Source organism: Anolis carolinensis, chromosome 2 (assembly GCF_035594765.1).
Source record: "Anolis carolinensis isolate JA03-04 chromosome 2, rAnoCar3.1.pri, whole genome shotgun sequence".
Lineage (NCBI taxonomy): Eukaryota > Metazoa > Chordata > Lepidosauria > Squamata > Dactyloidae > Anolis > Anolis carolinensis.
In genome coordinates, this window is record NC_085842.1 from 154,498,834 (window position 1) to 154,519,519 (window position 20,686).

The 20,686-nt window shown below is 39.9% G+C and overlaps 1 long non-coding RNA gene across 1 annotated transcript; it reads left to right on the forward strand.

Moving 5' to 3' along the window:
* Positions 1–362: 362 nt before the first annotated feature.
* LOC134296306 (uncharacterized) lies at positions 363–19,859 on the forward strand. Its single transcript, XR_010003002.1, has 3 exons — positions 363–421; positions 4,429–4,586; positions 18,498–19,859. It is a non-coding gene; the product is annotated as an uncharacterized LOC134296306 (long non-coding RNA).
* The last annotated feature ends 827 nt before the right edge of the window (positions 19,860–20,686 follow it).

Sequence of the window (20,686 nt, forward strand, 5' to 3'; positions counted from 1 at the left end):
TCATCTCATTTCTATTACGTTCCTCTATTTGTAAATGTACCAGGGCTATGCCCAGTGCATGCCTCCTTTAGAACACCTAGCAGAAAACAGATCTAAATAAATCTTAAACTGAATTGACATTACAGACAGACTCTTGATTTCAGCTGACAGCCAATCAAAACGGAAAGAGTAGACATCCTCCCATCTCTACTAATTCTCAGTCCGGCATAGTGAGAGCTGAGGCAGCAGTCAACAGAGTCACAGAGAACATTCTGATCTTAAATAACCGAGACAGCATGTCTGCCCAGCGTTGTGGTGCTGCGATTGGTCAGCTACATGTGCTCACATCGTTCATATAGTGGTTTGCATCTTACAGTGGAGACTGCTGCACCTCACTGCACCCTGCTTCGGAACTTATCTAACAAACCAGTTTGCAAATAATGTAGGTTTGTATGTTTCATGCAGAACTTAGAAAAGTATTTGATAAATAAAATTAGATGGATTGATGATACTCAGGTATCATTGTGTGACCCCTGAAAATAACTCTAACAATATAGTTGCATTTTATGAGACTCCCTGCTTTCTCTTTATTAGAAAGCAATGGGTTACTTTTAGTTTTGTTGTTGCTATTTTGGGATTTTCTTAAAAGTTGTATTCAGAGGATGTTTACCATAGCCTTCCTTCAAGGTGAAAAGAGTGTGACTTGCCTAAAGCTACCCAATAAGTTTATATGGATGAGCAAAGAGTCAAGCCCGGATCTCCCAAAATCATAGAATGCCTCTACACTGTAGAATGAATGTCATTTACATTTAATGCAATGACTCATTGTTACAGAATCATGGGAGTTGTAGTTTGATGAGGCAGCCAGTACTATTTGACAAAGTAGAGTAGTGGTCTTGTAAAAATACTACTCCCATGATTCCATACTGTTAAGCTTTGATAGTTAAAGGGAAGTCACATTGCATTAATTCTACTGTGTAGATACACCTGAAGTCTAACACTCAAACTATGCCACACTGGCTCTCTACTTCTAGTTACTTTTAGGGAATTCAGTGTTACAAGACACTGGTTCATGGGATGAAGTGCACCAAAGTAATGGATGCTTCATGCACCCTGCAATGATAGAACTGGACACAAATAAGAGCTACATGTGCCATAAAATAACAGTTATTATTCCTTTCACTTACAAATCATACTGTATTTTAGTTACACCTGTGTTAGTGCAAAGAAGAATAATTAGTAATTCATTATTTTCACCGATAGATGCCGGTTTCATTCTTTCAATCCAGAAGTGGAACACTATTGTAAATTCTGGGGAGGAAACACTGAAACAGTAACTTGGTTTGGGAAGAAAGTGTTGCTGGCTTCTTGCTTCCTCACTCTGAGAGCAATGGTGTCTTCAGTAAGGTCAAAACAGCTGGTGACACAGGAACCTGGAATGAAAGCTGATCTGTTGAGAAGGGAGCTTATTTTGAATAGCCTTTTGAAATGTACTTAATCTCCCACACTGTTTTTTTAACCCTTTTGGAAGCATCTTCTGTTTTATTTGTACACAGCAATGCTGGGCTCACATCCACTGGAGCATGATCCCACAACAGCAAGGATGCGACACTGGCAAATTCGGTAGAGGGCACTCTTCCCTTTGAGTCAGCATCTGTTCTTTCAACCTTATATTCTGTGCTTTCCACCCCAACTGTCATTTCAAAGACAAAATCCCAGAGGGACTGAACACACATGGCTAAGAAGAAATCCTATCATGCCACTCTTTACAAGAAAATAAGAGTGGCCAAACGAACACCAGGCTCCCTATATAGCCCTCTGTTCTAATCATGGAGGGTGAAAACAAATTTTATTTACATGAAGTCAATTACAAGCCCTCAGAGGTGCAGCGAGCTAAACCGCCGAGCTGCTGAACTTGCTGATCAAAAGGTTGGCTATTCAAATCCGGGGAGCAGCGTGAGCTCCCGCCATTAGCCCCAGCTGCTGCCAACCTAGCAGTTTGAAAACATGCAAATGTGAGTAGATTAATAGGTACTGCTCCGGAGGGAAGGTAACTGCGCTCCATGGAGTCATGCCAGCCACATGACCTTGGAGGTATCTATAGACAATGCCAGCTCTTTGTCTTAGAAATGGAAATGAGCACCAACCCCCAGAGTCGGCCATGACTAGACTTAATGTTGGGGAGAACCTTTACCTTTACCAATTACCAGTATAATTTAGAACATGCCAATGGACATTATTGGCCTAAAACAGTGGTTCTCAACCTATGGGTCCCCAGATATTTTGGGCCTCAACTCCCAGAAATCCTAACAGCTGGTAAACTGGCTGGGATTTCTGGGAGTTGTAGGCCAAAACACCTGGGGACCCACAGTTTGAGAACTACTGGCCTAAAACATGCTACTACCAGTACTGATCATTGGCATTTACCTTATTGCCATTCCTTTTCAAGAAAAGAAGATAATCTATCTTAAACTTCTGTACTGCTAGTCAGCACTGTTGTTTGCTGCTGTCATACTTTAAAGCTCAAAATGTACAGGTCAGGATACCTATTTTAGTTGCAATAAGGGAAGACAAAAACTGAAACGCTTGCCATGTTATGTCTCCAAACAGATTCCTTCTTTCTATCTGTATCCAATCCCCCCCCCCCAAATTCTCAAGGTTTGTTCACCTTGATATTTTTGCTTCCCTGAAGTTTAAATAGTGGAGATAGTGAATCACAGACATACAGTGTCTGAATGATTTACCTTCTCTTCTGCTAGGTGGTTGCTATCAAGTTTGCCATTCCTTTGTGCCACCTAGTCAGTCTGGACAGCCAATTATTATACAGCTATTCACAATGATATTCACTCTTGTATGAAATTTCAGGTATTTGTAATGGCAACTCAGCAGTGGAATTCTTATCTGACATACCTAATTCTGTAACATTGCACCTACATGTCCTATGTTAGCCTCATAAAGAATAAAGGCACAGTAAAAAGTCAGCACATGCCAGTTTTTATGTAATCTAAAAAGTGCCATCTGCACACACAAGAGAGGTGAATCACTGGCCCTGATTTGAAGAGGGATGCAAAAATCATATTCTAGTAATTATTTCAGAAAGTCAAGTGTGAGGGACAATAGTGAGCTTTAAGCTCCTGAACCAACTGATTTCTTTGTCAGCTCAAGAGTCAAAACTTAGTTAACATTGCCAGTACTTAAAGTTAGATTACAAAGGTGTTAAATTTTACAGAGGCAAGTCTTCTTAAAAGATTAAATGCTCCCCACCCCTAGTTTAGATTTTGCCATAGGTACAGGAGAATAACCGTTACTGTTGTGTATCGTAAGGCAGGGATGTCAAATTCATTTTCACCAATGACTATATCAGCCATATAGTTGCCTTCAAAAGGCTGTTCATAATTGTAAGACTGTATATGTAACTAACACTCCTTATCATATTGTTAAATAACCCGAGACACCATAGCACTCACCATCCCAATCCATTGATCATGTTCTGAAAATAACATCAAACACACACACACACACAAAACAAAACAAAATACAAGCATAATCATTCAAAATGCTACAAGCTCTGGAATGCATCTGGACCTTGCGGGCCACATAAAGTGATGTGGTGAGCCAGGTTCAGCTCATGGACTTTGAGTCTGACATGTATCTTAACATATGGGTCTTCCAAATGGAGAAAATACAGACCATAGCAAAGCCTTAGAAATAAGTGTAAGGAAAAGAACAGTGATATAATGCAGATACAGAATGGAGCAGGGAAAATCCTGTATTTTAGACATGACATAAACTTGGATTTTAACTTTTCTTGTTTTGTTTTTGTAGACACACTCATTCAAGTAGCTAAAAATAGCCTTCTAATCACATTTCAGCACTGTCAGTATCCATTTCTGATGTCACCATCTGTGGGCTTTAAAAAACAGTTCTGTTGTAAGGCATGTGCAGCATGCTTTGCATCACACGCTTCCTCTAATCCTGTGCCCTTTTGACTCATGCTGAATCCCACCTTACATATGGTACTGTAATGTTCAAGAACAATGCTTGCGAAAGCAAAAGGAGTGCTCCTTTTCATGAATGATAGCAATGAATCTATCAAGGGAAAGATGTAACTCAAAGAGCAAGGTACATAAAACTCTTATGTGAGCAAGTCCAGATCAGCATTCTAAGGAAATGACATGAGAAAGATGCTGTTGCAAGCCAGCAGCTCGCTGTTCTCATGGCCTACTATGGTAAGGAAAAGATTGCCTCCAGCCTTTTCTCTCAGTCCTACTGCCCTTGAAAGCACATTTGGTTATTGGAAGTGCAAAAGATAACCTTTTTGATGTCCTATTCCAGGTTTTCACTTTTCTTGCTGAGGGAGGGTAGGTTCTTCCCTCTCTTTTGGTCTTCTGATATGAAATGCAAAGATGACTCTTCCAATCTTCTTCTTTCTTTTCCTTTATTATTCAGCCAGGAGCCCCCCGTGGCACAGTGGGTTAAACCTTTGTGCCAGCAGACTGATGACTGAAGGCTGCCAGTTCAAATCCAACCTGGGGAAAGCACAGATGAGCTCCCTCTATCAGCTCCAGCTCCATGCGGGGACATGAGAAAAGCCTCCCACAAGGATGGTAAAAACATCAAAACATCCAGGTGTCCCCTGGGCAATGTCCTTGCAGATGGCCAATTCTCTCACACCAGAAGTGACTTGCAGTTTCTCAAGTCGCTCCTTACACACAAAAACATTCAGGCAGGACTTTGGAATGTAATATGGTTTAGTGTTAACCAGTTTGGTGTTGAGTACATTTTTTTGTGGATTTCAATTTATTTGTTAACTGGGCTCCTCTATCCTCTCTTCTTGAGAGCTACCAACAAGAAAATCCAGAGACTGATTTTGGAAATAGAAACGAGGGATGTAATTCCTCACTACTTTCATTCTTGGGGGTAGTAATGAATCATTTAAGCAATTTCCAATAGGTTTTTATATTAAAAATATTTCCAGAAAACAGGTTTTATCTTGGTTGTTTGATTACAGCTTTAGTTATTTTAAAAAGATCAGATGTTGTGAGGAAAGGAGAGTGCTTTAAGCACACAAATGACACTTATATTGGGATGCACACAGTTGAGACCATAGTTAAATACAGCAACAGTGAAGATCATTCTGCGCCGTTGCTGTTCAAAACAATTATTTGCAATGTTCTGTTTTCCTAGTTTTTGCTATTGGTAGGAAACAAATTAAAAAAAACCCTACATTTAGGATAAGCAAATCTGGAATTCAAAATAATTCACAAAACGTTACTTTAAAAAAAGAGATCTACACAAAGCCATGCAAACATATAACATCAAGAGAACGTTAGACAGATAACATTATCAAAACCAATATTGAATTTAAAATAATTAAAATGCCTTTCCTCAGTAGGCTGTCAGGTCCCCAAAGTGTGCCAGCAGGTCTTTTGCTGCTGACAAAAGGACAAGGATAGAACCACCCTTGACATTCCAGGAAGTCTTGGAACAACCAGCAAGGATTCTTCGCCTTGAATACTCATCAAACATGACTCCAAGACTGCTCTACACTATAGAATTACTGCAGTTTGACACCATTGTAATTATTGTGGCTCAATGTTATGGGATCTGTGTTTTATAGTTTGACAGGGCACCAACACTCATTTGCAGAAAAAGCTAAAGACCTTGTAAAATTACTACTTCCAGATTTCAATATCATTGAGCCAAGGCAGTTAAAGTTGTGTCATGCTGTATTCATTCTGCAGTGTAGATGTACACTAAGAGAGGTGAAGCCATGAGAATGTCCTTTCCTTATCCTTTCTCTCATCAGGACCATAAAGATATTGTGGTGACAGCTCTGTCATTGAGATCACAATGAAAGAGTGCAGAGGAGTCAGATTTTAGGAGGAAAACAAATGGGTATTAGACCTCCCAGGAGCCCTATTCAGAGTTCTACACAATTTGACCCTCTGAATGTTTAGTTATTATTATTGTCCTGGTTTTCATTCTGTTGATGTGTTTTTATTGTTTTATGCAGTGATAATGTTTTTAATTGATTCTTCTGTGTTTTAACTTGTGTTGTTGGGCTTGTCCCCATGTGAGCCGCCCCGAGTCCCTTCGGGGAGATGGAGGCAGGATACAAAAATAAAGTTGTTGTTGTTGTTGTTGTTGTTGTTGTTGTTGTTGTTGTTATTGTTGTATTGCTGAACCAATTGACCATTTATTTCTCACCTCCCTACATCTCTATTTCATAGAATCATAGAATCATAGAATAGTAGAGTTGGAAGAGACCTCATGGGCCATCTAGTCCAACCCCCGCTAAGAAGCAGGAAATCGCATTCAAAGCACCTCCGACAGATGGCCATCCAGCCTCTGCTTAAAAGCCTCCAAAGAAGGAGCCTCCACCATAGCCTGGGGCAGAGAGTTCCACTGCTGAACAGCTCTCACAGTGAGGAAGTTCTTCTTGATGTTCAGGTGGAATCTCCTTTCCTGTAGTTTGAAGCCATTGTTCCACGTCCTAGTCTTCAGGGCAGTAGAAAACAAGCTTGCTCCCTCCTCCCTATGACTTCCCCTCACATATTTATACATGGCTATCATGTCTCCTCTCAGCCTTCTCTTTTGCAGGCTAAACATGCCCAGCTCTTTAAGCCGCTCCTCATAGGGCTTGTTCTCCAGATCCTTAATCATCTTAGTCACCCTTCTCTGGACGCTTTCCAGCTTGTCAACATCTCCCTTCAACTGCGGTGCCCAGAATTGGACACAGTATTCCAGGTGTGGTCTGACCAAGGCAGAATAGAGGAAGAGCATGACTTTCCTGGATCTAGACGCTATAGCCCTATTGATGCAGGCCAGAATCCGGTTGGCTTTTTTAGCTGCTGCATCACATTGTTGGCTCATGTTTAACTTGTTGTCCACGAGGACAACGTACTGCTGTCGAACCAGGTGTCCCCATTCTGTATCTTTGCATTCCATTTTTTTCTGCCGAAGTGAAGTATCTTGCATTTGTCCCTGTTGAACTTAATTTTGTTAGTTTCTGCCCATCTCTCTAGTCTGTCAAGATCGTTTTGAATTCTGCTCCTGTCTTCTGGAGTGTTAGCTATCCCTCCCAGTTTTGTGTCGTCTGCAAACTTGATGATCGTGCCTTCTAACCCTTCGTCTAAGTCGTTAATAAAGATGTTGAACAGAACCGGGCCCAGGACGGAGCCCTGCGGTACTCCACTTGTCACTTCTTTCCATGATGAAAATGACGCATTGGTGAGCATCCTTTGAGTTCGTTTGCTTAGCCAATTACAGATCCATCTAACCGTAGTTTTGTCTATCCCACATTTTATTTTTTTGGTGGGGCTTGCATTTGGTGTCTATTGAAATAGCTCAAGCTTGACACTATCACTGAGCATGCTGGAACATTCAACTGGGTCATGGCAAGAGGTTTTTTCAACCAGTACTCTCTAAGTGATTACTAGTATCTGGATTCCAGCTATGCTCTTAAAGCTACCCTTCTACTCACAGACCTGGAAGAAGCTGTGTAATGAACCAGGAGTCCAGAAACTAAGCCAGTGCTCCTAAGCCAATCACATTGTTTCCTTGAAATCAGTTTGTGGATGAGCATGAGAAGGAAAACAGTTATTTCACAGTACCTGGGGATGCTTGCCAGTGGCCAAGGAGTGGGTCAATCAGCATGGGAACTGGGGCACCAAGGGTAGGTTGCAAAATGTTAACCCTGACATGGCCGGGATGGGAGAAAATTGGTGCCAGAAGAGAAAATTCAGGGAGATAAGGGAAAGGAAGAATTCTGTTCTCAGATCATATACCTGCCTTCTTCATGTTTGTAGGAAATACAGATGGAAATACTTAACTTTACCATACTTACACATCTAATTTGATCCTCCATAAAGCATCTTTGCTGCAACAATTGAAATACACATTTCCATATAATAGCTAAGCTATGATATACAAGTCAGAATGCTTGTAAAAATATTAGAAAGCAGGGGAATATTTACAAACTATTTGACCAGAATTTATTTTCAGCCAAAATGAATCAGATGATTGGTGTGAAATAGCCACAGAAGTTATTTCAAAATCTATTAACATTGATTTAAAGGCAATGAAATCAGTTTATTCTGGGACTATGCCTATTGCCTATGAGAATACACTATTCATAATAGATATAATTGCAAAAGTTTTTATTTTTATATTATTCTGAACTGGATATGTCTGAAAGGAGCCTGATGCAAAGCAATCAAAACAGAAATTTGTGGTGCAGTGATGACCACATTCCTTTGAGTTCAGTACATCTGTCTGTTCATGTCAATGAATGTTCAAAAGAATGCATTTGTCAGCTGATCATGAATCTTTTTTATTTTCTAAGCCTTTGCTAATATTGCAGTGGCATTCAAAATTCCTTTCAGGTGAATTCAGAATTCTTCCTCGGGTAAAACAGCTGAGGAATTTTGAATAAAATGAAAATAGGATCTATGTATCCTGGATTGTTTACCTAAATAATATCAAATTTGAAGGAGATTCAGCAATTCTTCCTCAGATGAAACATATGATGAATTCTGAGGAATGTTAAAAACCATTGGAAACCAGTGATAATTCTTGGGGGCAAGATTGTGGTGGTCAAGGGAACAACATTCCTGGCATAACGTTTTGCATTGGACTATTTTATCTGGCTTTCATTTGTCTCCTCTACTTTTACTCATTTCCTGGAGGATCATGTCTGAAAGTTTGTCTTGTGCCATGATAGCATCAGCCAAACAAGTCATTTTATTTCTTTTGATTTTAACCAATATTTGGAGCAGTTTGATTTATCCATTTATTTAAAATGGATAAACCAACTATTTGAACCTGGCTGTAAACTAAGGTAATTTTTGGAGGTCCTGTTATGAGCCGCACCACCAAAAGACATTCTGTTAGTGAGACCATCAAGACTTTTCTGTGGCAGCACCCTGATTTTGAGATCCCTTGAGAAATAGTGGCCTCATCCCCCATGGTGTCTAGGCAGGTAGAGAAAACATCTTATTCCAATTCAGCCTGGAATAGTTTATCATTTCCTGTGGGGTTTTTGTCTGTTTGTCAGGATACTTCATCCCATGAGGCAGGTATATCGTAATTACAACAGTATTACAGTGAGACTTATCACACAATATCATTCTTTTTATTTACCTGCCTCATGTGAAGCTTCTGGATTTGATTTTGCTTGTATAGTGCCCTAATAAAGTGCTTAATACTCCAACAAACATGAAGCAACCTCAGTATTGTCCATTTTCTTCCACATAAGATCCTGTATCTCACCTTAGGGTGCATCTTAGTTATTCTGTGTGAATATATGCCTCAGACAGGGAGATCTACTTGTTGTTTCTGAGAAAACTACAAGCCCCAGGTATTTACATAGGACTTGGCCATGGAAGCTATAACATCTCTATAACTGTGTAGTATGAAAGGACTCCAGAATTTCCCTTCTACTACTACTATTAAATCCCACTCTATATTAAACAAACTGCTAGCTTATTGTTTATTCTCTTGTAACTATTAAATATTTTATTTACTTTGTTTTATATCCTGCCCTCTATTCTTCATTGAGGGACTCAGATTAGCTAAATATGCTCAGGTCAGAACTCTTCTTGTTTCATATGAACTGCATATAAATAACCTCTCCCTCCATTTTTTTTCTCTAATGTCCATGTTAAACAGACATTGTTGCAGATCTCTTTCTGGCCAATTTATTCTTCAGAACCTCCTCTTCTGGAAGGTTTATTTTCAGCTTGGCCTCATGATATATAATGGGAATTATAGTAGATGCTCTTCTATGTTAAAAGTTTAAAGGATAAACCTGGTAGTAATATATGCTTTCATGTATAATTTTTTTCCATCCAGTATTTAAACATACATTTTTTCTAAAGACTCAGAGTGATGATCCATCTACATCTGTAATCCTTCATTTTCATACAAAAACATACCAGTACATTCATCCCTCCGCATTTGACAGTGGAAAATCTGAAAATAAAATAAAACACGTTCTTGCTTGAAATAAGAACATTCTAGGAATCTTTAGGTCCTTCAGTTCAACTCTATGTTCAATTTCTGCTGGAATTGTCCCACCCTAGAAGTTTGCAAAAGGTTTTATGAATGAATGCATTTTATGACTGATTTATCTTTTTTTAAACCTAAGAAGTGCTACTATTCTAATGTCAATGGTGGAAGCCAACGATAGCTGGATTCTGAGGGATCACGGGAGCTTTTCCTTCTCTGTGGAATGACCCTCAACATATGCATGGGCCATAGCATGGTTCCAAAACTGGTCTTTGACTTAGGACATTAACCCATGTAGCGCCTCTCCCCCCATTTTTAAACACATTTAAAACAGTTGAAAAACAAAGTTGAATTGAGCCCATCACATGGTGCAGGGACCCCCCAAAATCCTGTGTCATAAGACTGGCATGACAATTTTTTAAATTACTTTATAATTAGAAATACAGAAAATTCAAAATATCACCACTTTGTTTTTCCTGTCATTTCTCCTTCATAGTCATCTTGGCTTTTGAAATTGCACTATTGCTAGCTTTTTAACTTTTGTTTCGGACTTCTGTGATTGAGAGCAGTGAAATTAGGAGGAAGGAGAGCAGCCCAGAGAGGGGGAGGGATGCAGATCAATGCCTCCTGTATTTTCAGGAGTAGCAGGATTGGAAGGGAATATATCCATAGAGTGGTGTCTTTCTTAGAAGAACATTAGCTGTGCTTGGCCAAGTGTTGCTGTGGCGTAGTCAACTGACCACCTTGATTAGCATTTAATGGTCTTGTAGCTTGAAAGCCTCACTGATTCCTCCCTGGGGAAATCCTTTGTTGGGAAGTGTCAGCTGGCCCCGATTGTTTCTTGTCTGGAATTTCCCTGTTTTCAGAGTGTGTTCTCTATTCACTGTCCTGGTTTTAGAGTTTTTAAATGCTGGGAGCCAAGCTTTGTTCATTTTCAATGGATTTCCCTAGGTAGGAAGCCGCCAAGTAAGTGTGATTTATATACCTGTGAATCATAGAATCATAGAATCATAGAATAGTAGAGTTGGAAGAGACCTCATGGGCCATCTAGTCCAACCCCCTGCTAAGAAGCAGGAAATCGCATTCAAAGCACCCCCGACAGATGGCCATCCAGCCTCTGCTTAAAAGCTTCCAAAGAAGGAGCCTCCACCACAGTCTGGGGGAGAGAGTTCCACTGCCGAACAGCCCTCACAGTGAGGAAGTTCTTCCTGATGTTCAGGTGGAATCTCCTTTCCTGTAGTTTGAAGCCATTGTTCCGTGTCCTAGTCTGCAGGGCAGCAGAAAATAAGCTTGCTCCCTCCTCCCTATGACTTCCCCTCACGTATTTGTACATGGCTATCATGTCTCCTCTTACCCTTCTCTTCTGCAGGCTAAACATGTCCAGCTCTTTAAGGCGCTCCTCATAGGGCTTGTTCTCCAGACCCTTAATCATTTTAGTCGCCCTCCTCTGGATGCTTTCCAGCTTGTCAACATCTCCCTTCATCAGCGGTGCCCAAAATTGGACACAGTATTCCAGGTGTGGTCTGACCAAGGCAGAATAGAGGGGGAGCATGACTTCCCTGGATCTAGACGCTATTCCCCTATTGATGCAGGCCAAAATCCCATTGGCTTTTTTAGCTGCCGCATCACATTGTAGGCTCATGTTTAACTTGTTGTCCATGAGGACTCCAAGGTCTTTTTCGCACACACTGCTGTCTAGCCAGGCATCATCCCCCATTCTGTATCTTTGATTTCCATTTTTTCTGCCGAAGTGAAGTATCTTGCATTTGTCCTTCACTTCGGCAGAAAAAATGGAAATCAAAGATACAGAATGGAATAATGTCTGACGTGGAAAAAAGAGTCTGTTGGAGGCAAGATTAAATGCTGCAATTAGTCACCTTGATTAGCATTTAATGGCCTTGTTGCTTCATAGCCTGGCTGATTCATCCCTGGGGGAATCCTTTGTTGGGAGGTGTTATCTGGCCCTGATTGTTTACTGTCTGGAATTCCCATTTTCAGAGTGTTCTTTAGTTATTGTCCTGATTTTAGAGATGACGTTGTTCTGTATTATTACACCACAGTAATTATTATATATTAAATTTATAATATTCTATTATTTGCTTAGAACTGGATTATATGAAGCCCCTTCTACACAGCTGTATGAAATCCACACTGAACTGGATTGTATGGCAGTGTAGACTCAAGATAATCCAGTTCAAATCAGATACTGTGGATTATCTGCCTTGGCATTCTGGTTATATAGCTGTATGGAAGAGCCTTGAGTCTACACTGCCATATATTCCAGTTCGGATCAGATAATCTGTATTTTATAGGCAGTGTGGAAGAGGCCTAAGCGAACCCTGCCTGTCCCCCGGGCGCCATTGTGGCTGAGGGGGTTGCTATGACACAAAGTGGGTGGGGGCTAAAGGGGGTGGGGCCTACCCTTCTGACTGGCAGCCAGGGGGAGAACAGCTCTTCCTCATCCTCCCCCTCCCCCCCCCCCCCCGGTTTCTAATTGGAGGTCTATGTGTTTCTGTGTATGCGAGGAGGGAGGGAAGCCCTTCCAAGAAGTACAGCCCTGGTAACTGGCTCTCTGTCTACCTGCTCTTCTCCATGTGCTGGGTTCCCCGTCAGTTGTAAACACAGCCGCCTCCCTCAGGGCAAGTGCAGAGAGTAAAGGGAAAAGAGGGGAGCATACCATTCAAGCCAAAAAGGGAGAGGGGAAACTGAAAATTAGATATACGCCAATCCGGTTTCTTCGGGAGGTTTGTTTTTTTGAAAGACATACCTTGGGTGTGTTGGTGTATTGTGGCCAAATTTGGGGACATTTGGTCCAGTGGGTTTGTTGTTAACTTGGTCATACAAGTGGACAGGACATTTATATATATATAGGTTGACTCAAGTCTACTTGGGAGTAGTAGGATTGGAAGAGAAAGTCTATATCCCAGAAGGTTTTTCCAAGAGGTTCTTTTTTTGGGGGGGGGGAAGAATTGAGTGGGGGAGGACTGCACTCACCCATGTTATAAATCTGAAAATGGATGATTTGGGGAGGAAAGGCAAGAAAGAACAAGGTGTGCTGGGATCTGAGACATGATCTGAGATTTGCTTTCTAATGCAATGGGACATAACAGCACAGTAATATGACACTCTCCCCCCCCCCCCCACGGGATGACGTCCTTATCCATGAGGTCTACTTATACATGAATATAATCATACTTTTAGGGGTTTCATTGGAAGGCTCCCTTGCCACCATTCACCTCTTCTCATCATCATTATCTTCATCTCTTCAGGCCCATCAGGCCATAACAGGATTTGCTGTCTCTGTCTTTCTTGGTGGTATGTAATAAGAAACCTACGCATATCAAATGTGTATTCTGATGTGTTCACTTTCATTATTACTGTTTTGGTAACTAGTTTTTTCTTTGGTAATGTGTTTTGTTACTTGGAATTAATGCTCTAACCTAACACTTATCTCCATCCATATCTGATGATGCCACAGGCACACACATAAAGAGAGATGCACACTTTTTAAATATACAATGTTTGAACTTTGCTACTTTAACTTTTGTCATTTGAGGGTCTTTTACAAAATTAATGTTATCCTACTTTGTACATTATATGGGCAAAGGGGGTTTTATAGCTATAAAACAAAATGCAGAGCAGGTATGAGAAAGTTTCAGAGAATGAGATACATATAGAGGACATTCAGGGGGAAAGGGAGTCAGGAGAGAACAGCAAGACAATATGCCATTTTCCTCCCACACTTCTACCTTGATGCTTTTCCCTGTTATCCATTGGGTAATGAGATCAGTGTTGCTTTGTTTGTTTTCTGTGTGAAAGCACTAGTCATGACTCAATGTAATGTCTTGATCTCCCGGGAAGCACAGGATGCCTTTGTGAGCAACCTAGTTCCATCTGTGCGATCTACTATTTTATATCTGTGAGACAGCATAATTACTGAAGGTTGTGCCATGTACAAACAAAACACTATTTATAAGGTCAAGGAAGGAAAAATGGGGAATTGAACTCTTTCTGTTGATATGCCTCATCTTGCACTACACCTCAACTGAATTCACTGATTAAAAACAGTATTGGTCTTAATTTTGTGCTTTAAAACTGTTGCTGGTAGTACCATTTGTACTGGAAATAAAAGAAGGGAAAATTCTTCAGAGACAAAAGGTTGAAGGTTTTTCTCTCTCTACCCAGACTATGAGAACACATGCTTTGAGATACATTCCATCAAACGTATGGTAGACATTAAATAGGGGGCACAAGATGGAATCGTGAGCCATCCCATATGTCAAGGTCCGTAAAATGGAATAAATCTCTGCAACACCTATCAGAATTGCCTCCCAAATCACTGTAATATCACATTTCTGAAGCTCAACCCAGCTAGACGACAGTCGCTACAGTTGACGCTCTATATTTGTGGATTAAGCTTTTGCAGTTTTGATTATTTGCAGTTTTGATTTAAATGTTATATTTAGGAATCTCTAGCCCTCCAGTGCTATTTTTTGGTTGACTCCCATAACATGTTGATCATCAAGTCAAACTGGATGACCTAGAGATTCCTAAAGAAGCCTCCTCTTACTTTAAAAATATCATTTTAATTCAATTTTTTCTAGTTCCATGGGGTTCTTGCATCCCCAACCCCAATGAATGTGAATGGCTGACTGTGAGGTCTCAACATTCTTCCATTAACCTGTTTTTTCCAATTATTATTTCTTTTTTCTTTCTTTGGAAAATTTTTACCAGAGATTATCTCCTGTGACCTTTATGGGGCATAGGAACCATAAGGAGGTTGGTTTAAAAAAGTTACAAATGTGTGATATGGCAAGGGCTGTAGTCTTCTTTGGTCCCACTGTGGCCTATGTGACTGCCCAACACCTGGTAGTGTCCCATCCCTACTATATATATATACTTTTTCAAATCATCTTATAATGCAGCTCCTACCAGTGGCAAAAACATTAAATGACCCATTCCATTTGATAAAAATAAATAAAGAATTGACTTCTCTTAACAAAATTAATCTGTGCATGCTCCTTTTTATATATATGCCTAGAATTAAGTTTAAAATATATTAAATCTCACTGCTTGTCCTTTCACTAAAATATTCCACTAGAATTTCTACTGCTACATTATGTTCAAGCAGTATGTATTTGACTATTCATCCAACTGTCTTTGGAAGCCTTGCAAAATTCATGTCCCACTTTTATATCACTTTCCTCTCAGAAAACTTTGATGTAAGTTCATTAGTGATGCGGCCATGTGTGCCAATTTAAAAACAAATCCTCTGTAAGTCTAACTATTTACAAGTAATTCCTACATAAATCTCTATGTATTTATGAAAGGTCAGGCATGACACGTAATTTATTCAGGACAGCAGCTATCAGCTTTGCAGGAGAACTGAAACTGGCAGCCTGAACAATTTTACACAGAAGCTTAAGTTAAAATAAATAAATTAATCAGCAGTCCATTGGTTAGGTTTGCCACAGTGTTGCTATAAGGAGCTGCCTTTCTGCTTGGCATTCCTATTGCCATAAGGAAGTCTTCATTATTTGTGCAGTTGTGATTAAGCTTTAATTCCAGTGAAAACAGGTTATGTAATAAGGCCACACATTATTTGCTAAGCTACACAGAGGTTTTTTTTCTTGTGAAAACGAAGGGTATGTTTTTCAAATGGCCTCTGGTTTACTAGGCAAACTGACATTGATGTTACTGTTTAGGCTTCACCTTGTCTTGACTCATTAGGTTTGTAATACCAGATCAGCAGCTACACTACAGTACTACCTTCAATATTTGAAAAATCAGGGAGGTTTTTTCTTATGCATGCCATGTTGGTTCCATAGGTAAATAAGAATCCTAGGATTTCTTGCCATATCTTATAGCCGCAAACCATTAGCCTTTAATGTAGCCCCCAAGACAACTTCCATCCTCACTCCCCAATGAACCAGATAAGAACATAATGATAAACATCAGATGCTGCATAGATTGGTTTAATATACTTTATATGTGGAGTAGGGATGTGCGCGATATATGTTTCCTTTGTTTCCTTCGTACATTCATTTTGTTTCGACCATTCATCTACACAAAACAAATGACGACATTTTCGTAGGAAACGAGAGGTGACACAAAAATGAAAGCCACACAGTCATCGTGCTTGCTTTCATTTTCCTTTCGTTTTGGCCCTGTAACAATAAGCAGGTACTGACAGAGGGCTGCTTTCCCATTACAGCTGATGTGTACCAATGGGTGTTAATAATAATATCAATATTAATAATAATAATTATTCTGGAACCCTAAGCTGAGTCTGAGAGAGGTCTGCTTCCCCATGACAGCTGATGTGTACCAAAGGGTGTTAATAATAATAATAATAATAATAATAATAATAATAATAATAACAATAGTACTCTGAAGAAGACCCAAACGTTTTAAAAGTTGGTGGGCTAAAAGGGGTTGAAATGTCCTCAGTGTGTGGTGATTTTCACCCCTCTTGCCCAAAAACCAAGCCGGGGGGATGGGGGGAGCCTCGGAAGCCCTTCCATTCTATTTGTATAAGCGCCCCATTTTTAGAAACGGGAGCAAATACAAAACTGATACAAAATGAATGAAACTACAGAAAATGAATAGCGATTCCATACAAATGCATGCCTCTAATGTAGAGTCACCCATGGACCTGTCCATGGTAAATTACTGAATGCTTGTGAATTAGAGATAATACAACATACTGGCAGATAGACTAATTCTTGGTTTTTTACTTTTTGGGTTGTATCAGTCTTACCCTCCCCATCAATTATCCCATGGCCTTGTTGACTGAGAGGTTTTCATAGTTTTACTTTCTCCAACCAAATCTCAAGGGAATATTCCCTGTGGAAAGCAGGACTGAGTGCTTGCCAAGAGTTATCCACATGATATATCACTGGTTTCTGGAAGGGACATTTCCATCGACCAAAATTCACTCCAGGTCCCTTTTCAATCCTTTTTTTTTTTTTTTTGGCCCCAAACAGCCTGGAATCTTTTTTTGGCTGTATAAAGCACATGCCATACAAATCTCATTTCTATGTAGAGATTGATGCAGACTTTTTTTAATGTGGTGAAATGCTAATTTCACATATGCTGGGAATTATGGTTGTATTTTATGTTATGTAATCTGTCTTTCGTTATGTTGTATGCCGCTTTTGAGTCCCGCTTTGGGGGAAAAAGCGGGACAGAAATAAATAAATAACTTCGCCACAAAGCATCACAAATGGATAGGTGGGTGGAGTTTAAGAGGAGAAACAATGGTGTGTGAATGGATGTGCATAAATGCGCCATATTCACATTTGTATGCACACCTTGGCTTTAGCTGGAGCCTAATTTTACCATCCACAATGAATCTACCGAGTTAAGTAGTAGCCTTTAGTTGTGCAGGAATCTGCTACTGAAATAATGGACGTTATCAGATGGGCAGGGGTAAAACAGAGGACAGTGGGGGAAATTGTGGGGCAGCAGAGGAAGCCATCAGGCTCTGTTACTTCCCATTAGAGTCTGTAGTCTCCTTTCCCACAACATTTCCCTGTCTGTTCCCACTTTCTCTTTGGCTTCTCTTCTGTTCTTCAGTGAGGCGTCAGGTGCGTACCTGACACTCCTGGGCTCCACGTCCACAATGCTGCTGGTACAGAGCCCCAAGAGCCCCACCCAAAGTAGCTCTGTGTCATGTGATGGGATCTGTGGGACTCCATGCTGACAGAGGAGAGAAATGGGGAAAAGACTGTGTCTGATAAGGTAAAACAGAAAATATTGTCTTGTCTCTGTTAATAGCATTACATCCTTCTGATTTTGGATTTATTGAGTGGTTGATTCTTTTTATGCCTGATTACAATTACGAAAAGAATCTGCTGGTGCCTAATAGGACTTAATCTCTCTGAATAAATAGGGAAGCAAAGAAATGAACCCTCCTCCCAAATTGGATTTGTCCATGGAAATAATTCAAGGGAGGCACATGGGTAGTACCAGCTGTATGTCTGAGACCCTTCTGCTTGCCCTGCCTCTCCACTGATGACATAAGATGAGCACTGCTATTTTCCCCCTTTTAAAAAGAAAAGAAAAAAGCTGAGCAGAGTCCAGGAAACAAGCTTTTTGCCACAAGGATTTAATAATCCAGGCAAGCTTAAACACAGCACTGTGGATTACATGTGAGGATGCAAGCTCCAGTGCTTAAAGGATAAGAAGGAAGAACAAATACTTCCCAAGTGTCTTTTTATTCCTTCCAGAGACATTTCAGGGAAGTAAGTAGCAAAGAAAAGGCACTGCTGCAAATGCTACTATCTTAACTATGAGTGATTTCAGAACAAAATTGAGAGGTGGGACTATCTTTCCATTACCACCACTATTAGGGTGGATGAATCTATCAGACCTGCTTTTGAATTTCAAAACATTGAAGATATAACACTCAAATTGCATTCTACTAACTTCGATATTTTCACCTCTAGTTACCCAACAGTAGTTAATCTTCTGATTCTCCCATGTTCTTGTGTTTTTTTCCCCAGGAATTCTGTGACTCTGGCCATCTCTGAAGTAATGCCCAGCCTTCCTGACACATCTGAATCCATCCTACCTGATTCTTCCTTGCCTTCAAAGAGATGTTCTCTTTTGACAAAAGTGGAGCAGCTGGGTCACCAGTAGTTCATTTATTTGTTAACCTTTCCTTTGTTTATGGAGCTACCAGTGCAAAACTTGTCCAAACAAAGTTTGTTATGGAAAGCTTTAGTATAGGTCTAACAAAATCCCCAGAATGAATGTATGACTAATAATAATAATAAGAAGAAGAAGAAGAAGAAGAAGATCGAACTACAAAGACTCTGGCAGAAGCCAGTCAAGGTGGTCCCAGTGGTGATCGGCACACTGGTGCAGTGTGTAAAGACCTTGGCCTGCACTTGAACACAATCGGCGCTGACAAAATTACCACTTGCCAGCTGCAGAAGGCCACCTTACTGGGATCTGCACACATTATTTGCCGATACATCACACAGCCCTAGACACTTGGGAAGTGTCCGGCGTGTGATCCAGTACAACAGCCAGCAGAGTGTCTGCTGTGGACTCATCTTGTTGTGTTTCAAATAATAATAACAATAAATCTTTATTTCTATCCCACTTTTCTCCCTAAAACAGGACCCAAAGCGGCTTGCAACTTTATGTAAAAGACTAAATAAAACAATGTACATATATAAAACACAACCTATAAAACAATTTTACAATCCGAAATAAGTATACATATTTAAAAACATTCATCTAATATGATTATTGCAAGCTACTCAACAAGTCAGATGGTAAAGTTAATGCGACTTGGAAGTTCACAAAGTATTGACAAATAGCAAATAGAGTGTTCAGTCAATGTAATTGTAGTTATACTTGTTGCTTTGGTGTTTTTTTTTTTGTTTTTTTTTTTAAATGTTGGTTATTGAGTGTAAACCCTGTCTATGCCCAAGTATCTCAGTACCCCATTTTGATGTATATAAATCAGCCAACAATCATAGTATGCATGCTGTGTAGAATTAATGCAGTTTGATACCACTTTAACTCCCATGGTTCAATGCTATGGAATTATAGAAGCTGCAGTTTTAAAAGTCTTTAGCTTTTTCTGCCAAAGAATAATGGTGTCTCACCAAACTGTAAATCACATGATTCCATAACATTGAATCATGACAAATGAAGTGACATTGAACTGTACTAATTCTACAGTGTAGATGCACCCATATAGTAACACTAATGCTCTGGTTCATAGGAGTAGTAATTTTGTTGAAAGATGCACATGTGAGCCCATGGGATGATGTTTTAGCACTGAAGTCCAATTTTGTCTTTAAAGTACCTTCTGTCTATTTTTAAAATTAAAGCTATTATGTTGATATTGATTTCTTATGGTAAAAATGCTATATATTTTATTATTTAATGGTTTTATGTTCTCAACTCAACCCCTACCTTTCTACCATGTTTATGAATATACATAAAGCATGTGCTGACAGATTTTGTAAGAACCCAAAGTCAAACAAAAGAGAGTTGGCTGCTGATAAGTAGTAGTTCCCAAGAATGCTTTATAAGGACAAATCAAGCAATCAGAGTCAGTAAACACAGTTTTCTTCGTAGCGATATCTATCTTGCCACAGTTCCAAGCTAAAATGAATGTTGACTATTGTGGTGGCGGAAGGGGTTGTGACTTAGGGTTTTTATTGTTTTTGTGCCTTGCCACTTAATCCAATAGGGTTTATAAATCTTTAATTGCTCTAAATGCTTAATGATGACATGATGTTCAAAAGGCTGCTTGAAGCATTTGCAAGCAGGACAGAGTTACAGATTGAGGAAGATGTAAATAAAACAGGGGCAGGCAGAATCTATGTGGAGTTTGCTGTAAGATCGTTAACATCTGTGATTTTAATTATTATGACATCTTAGTCTGTGAGCAAAGTGTGGGGGTATGGATATGGGGGTGTGAGTTTGCAGTTATGTAATACTAACTCTCAGGAGAAATGGGAGTTGGGGATAATCTGTCTGAGGGGGTGGAGATCCACATTTTGAAAAGAGGAGGTGGTGAGTAGGAGAGGAATACAATCATCAGCAAAAAAAATTCCTTTTATTCAGCCTTAAAATATTCAGCAGAAAGTGTCAACATATGGCTAACAGGGCACTGCTCCTTATTTGACTGCAAAAGATGCTTCGGCACACTAGAACTCAATGCTGGACC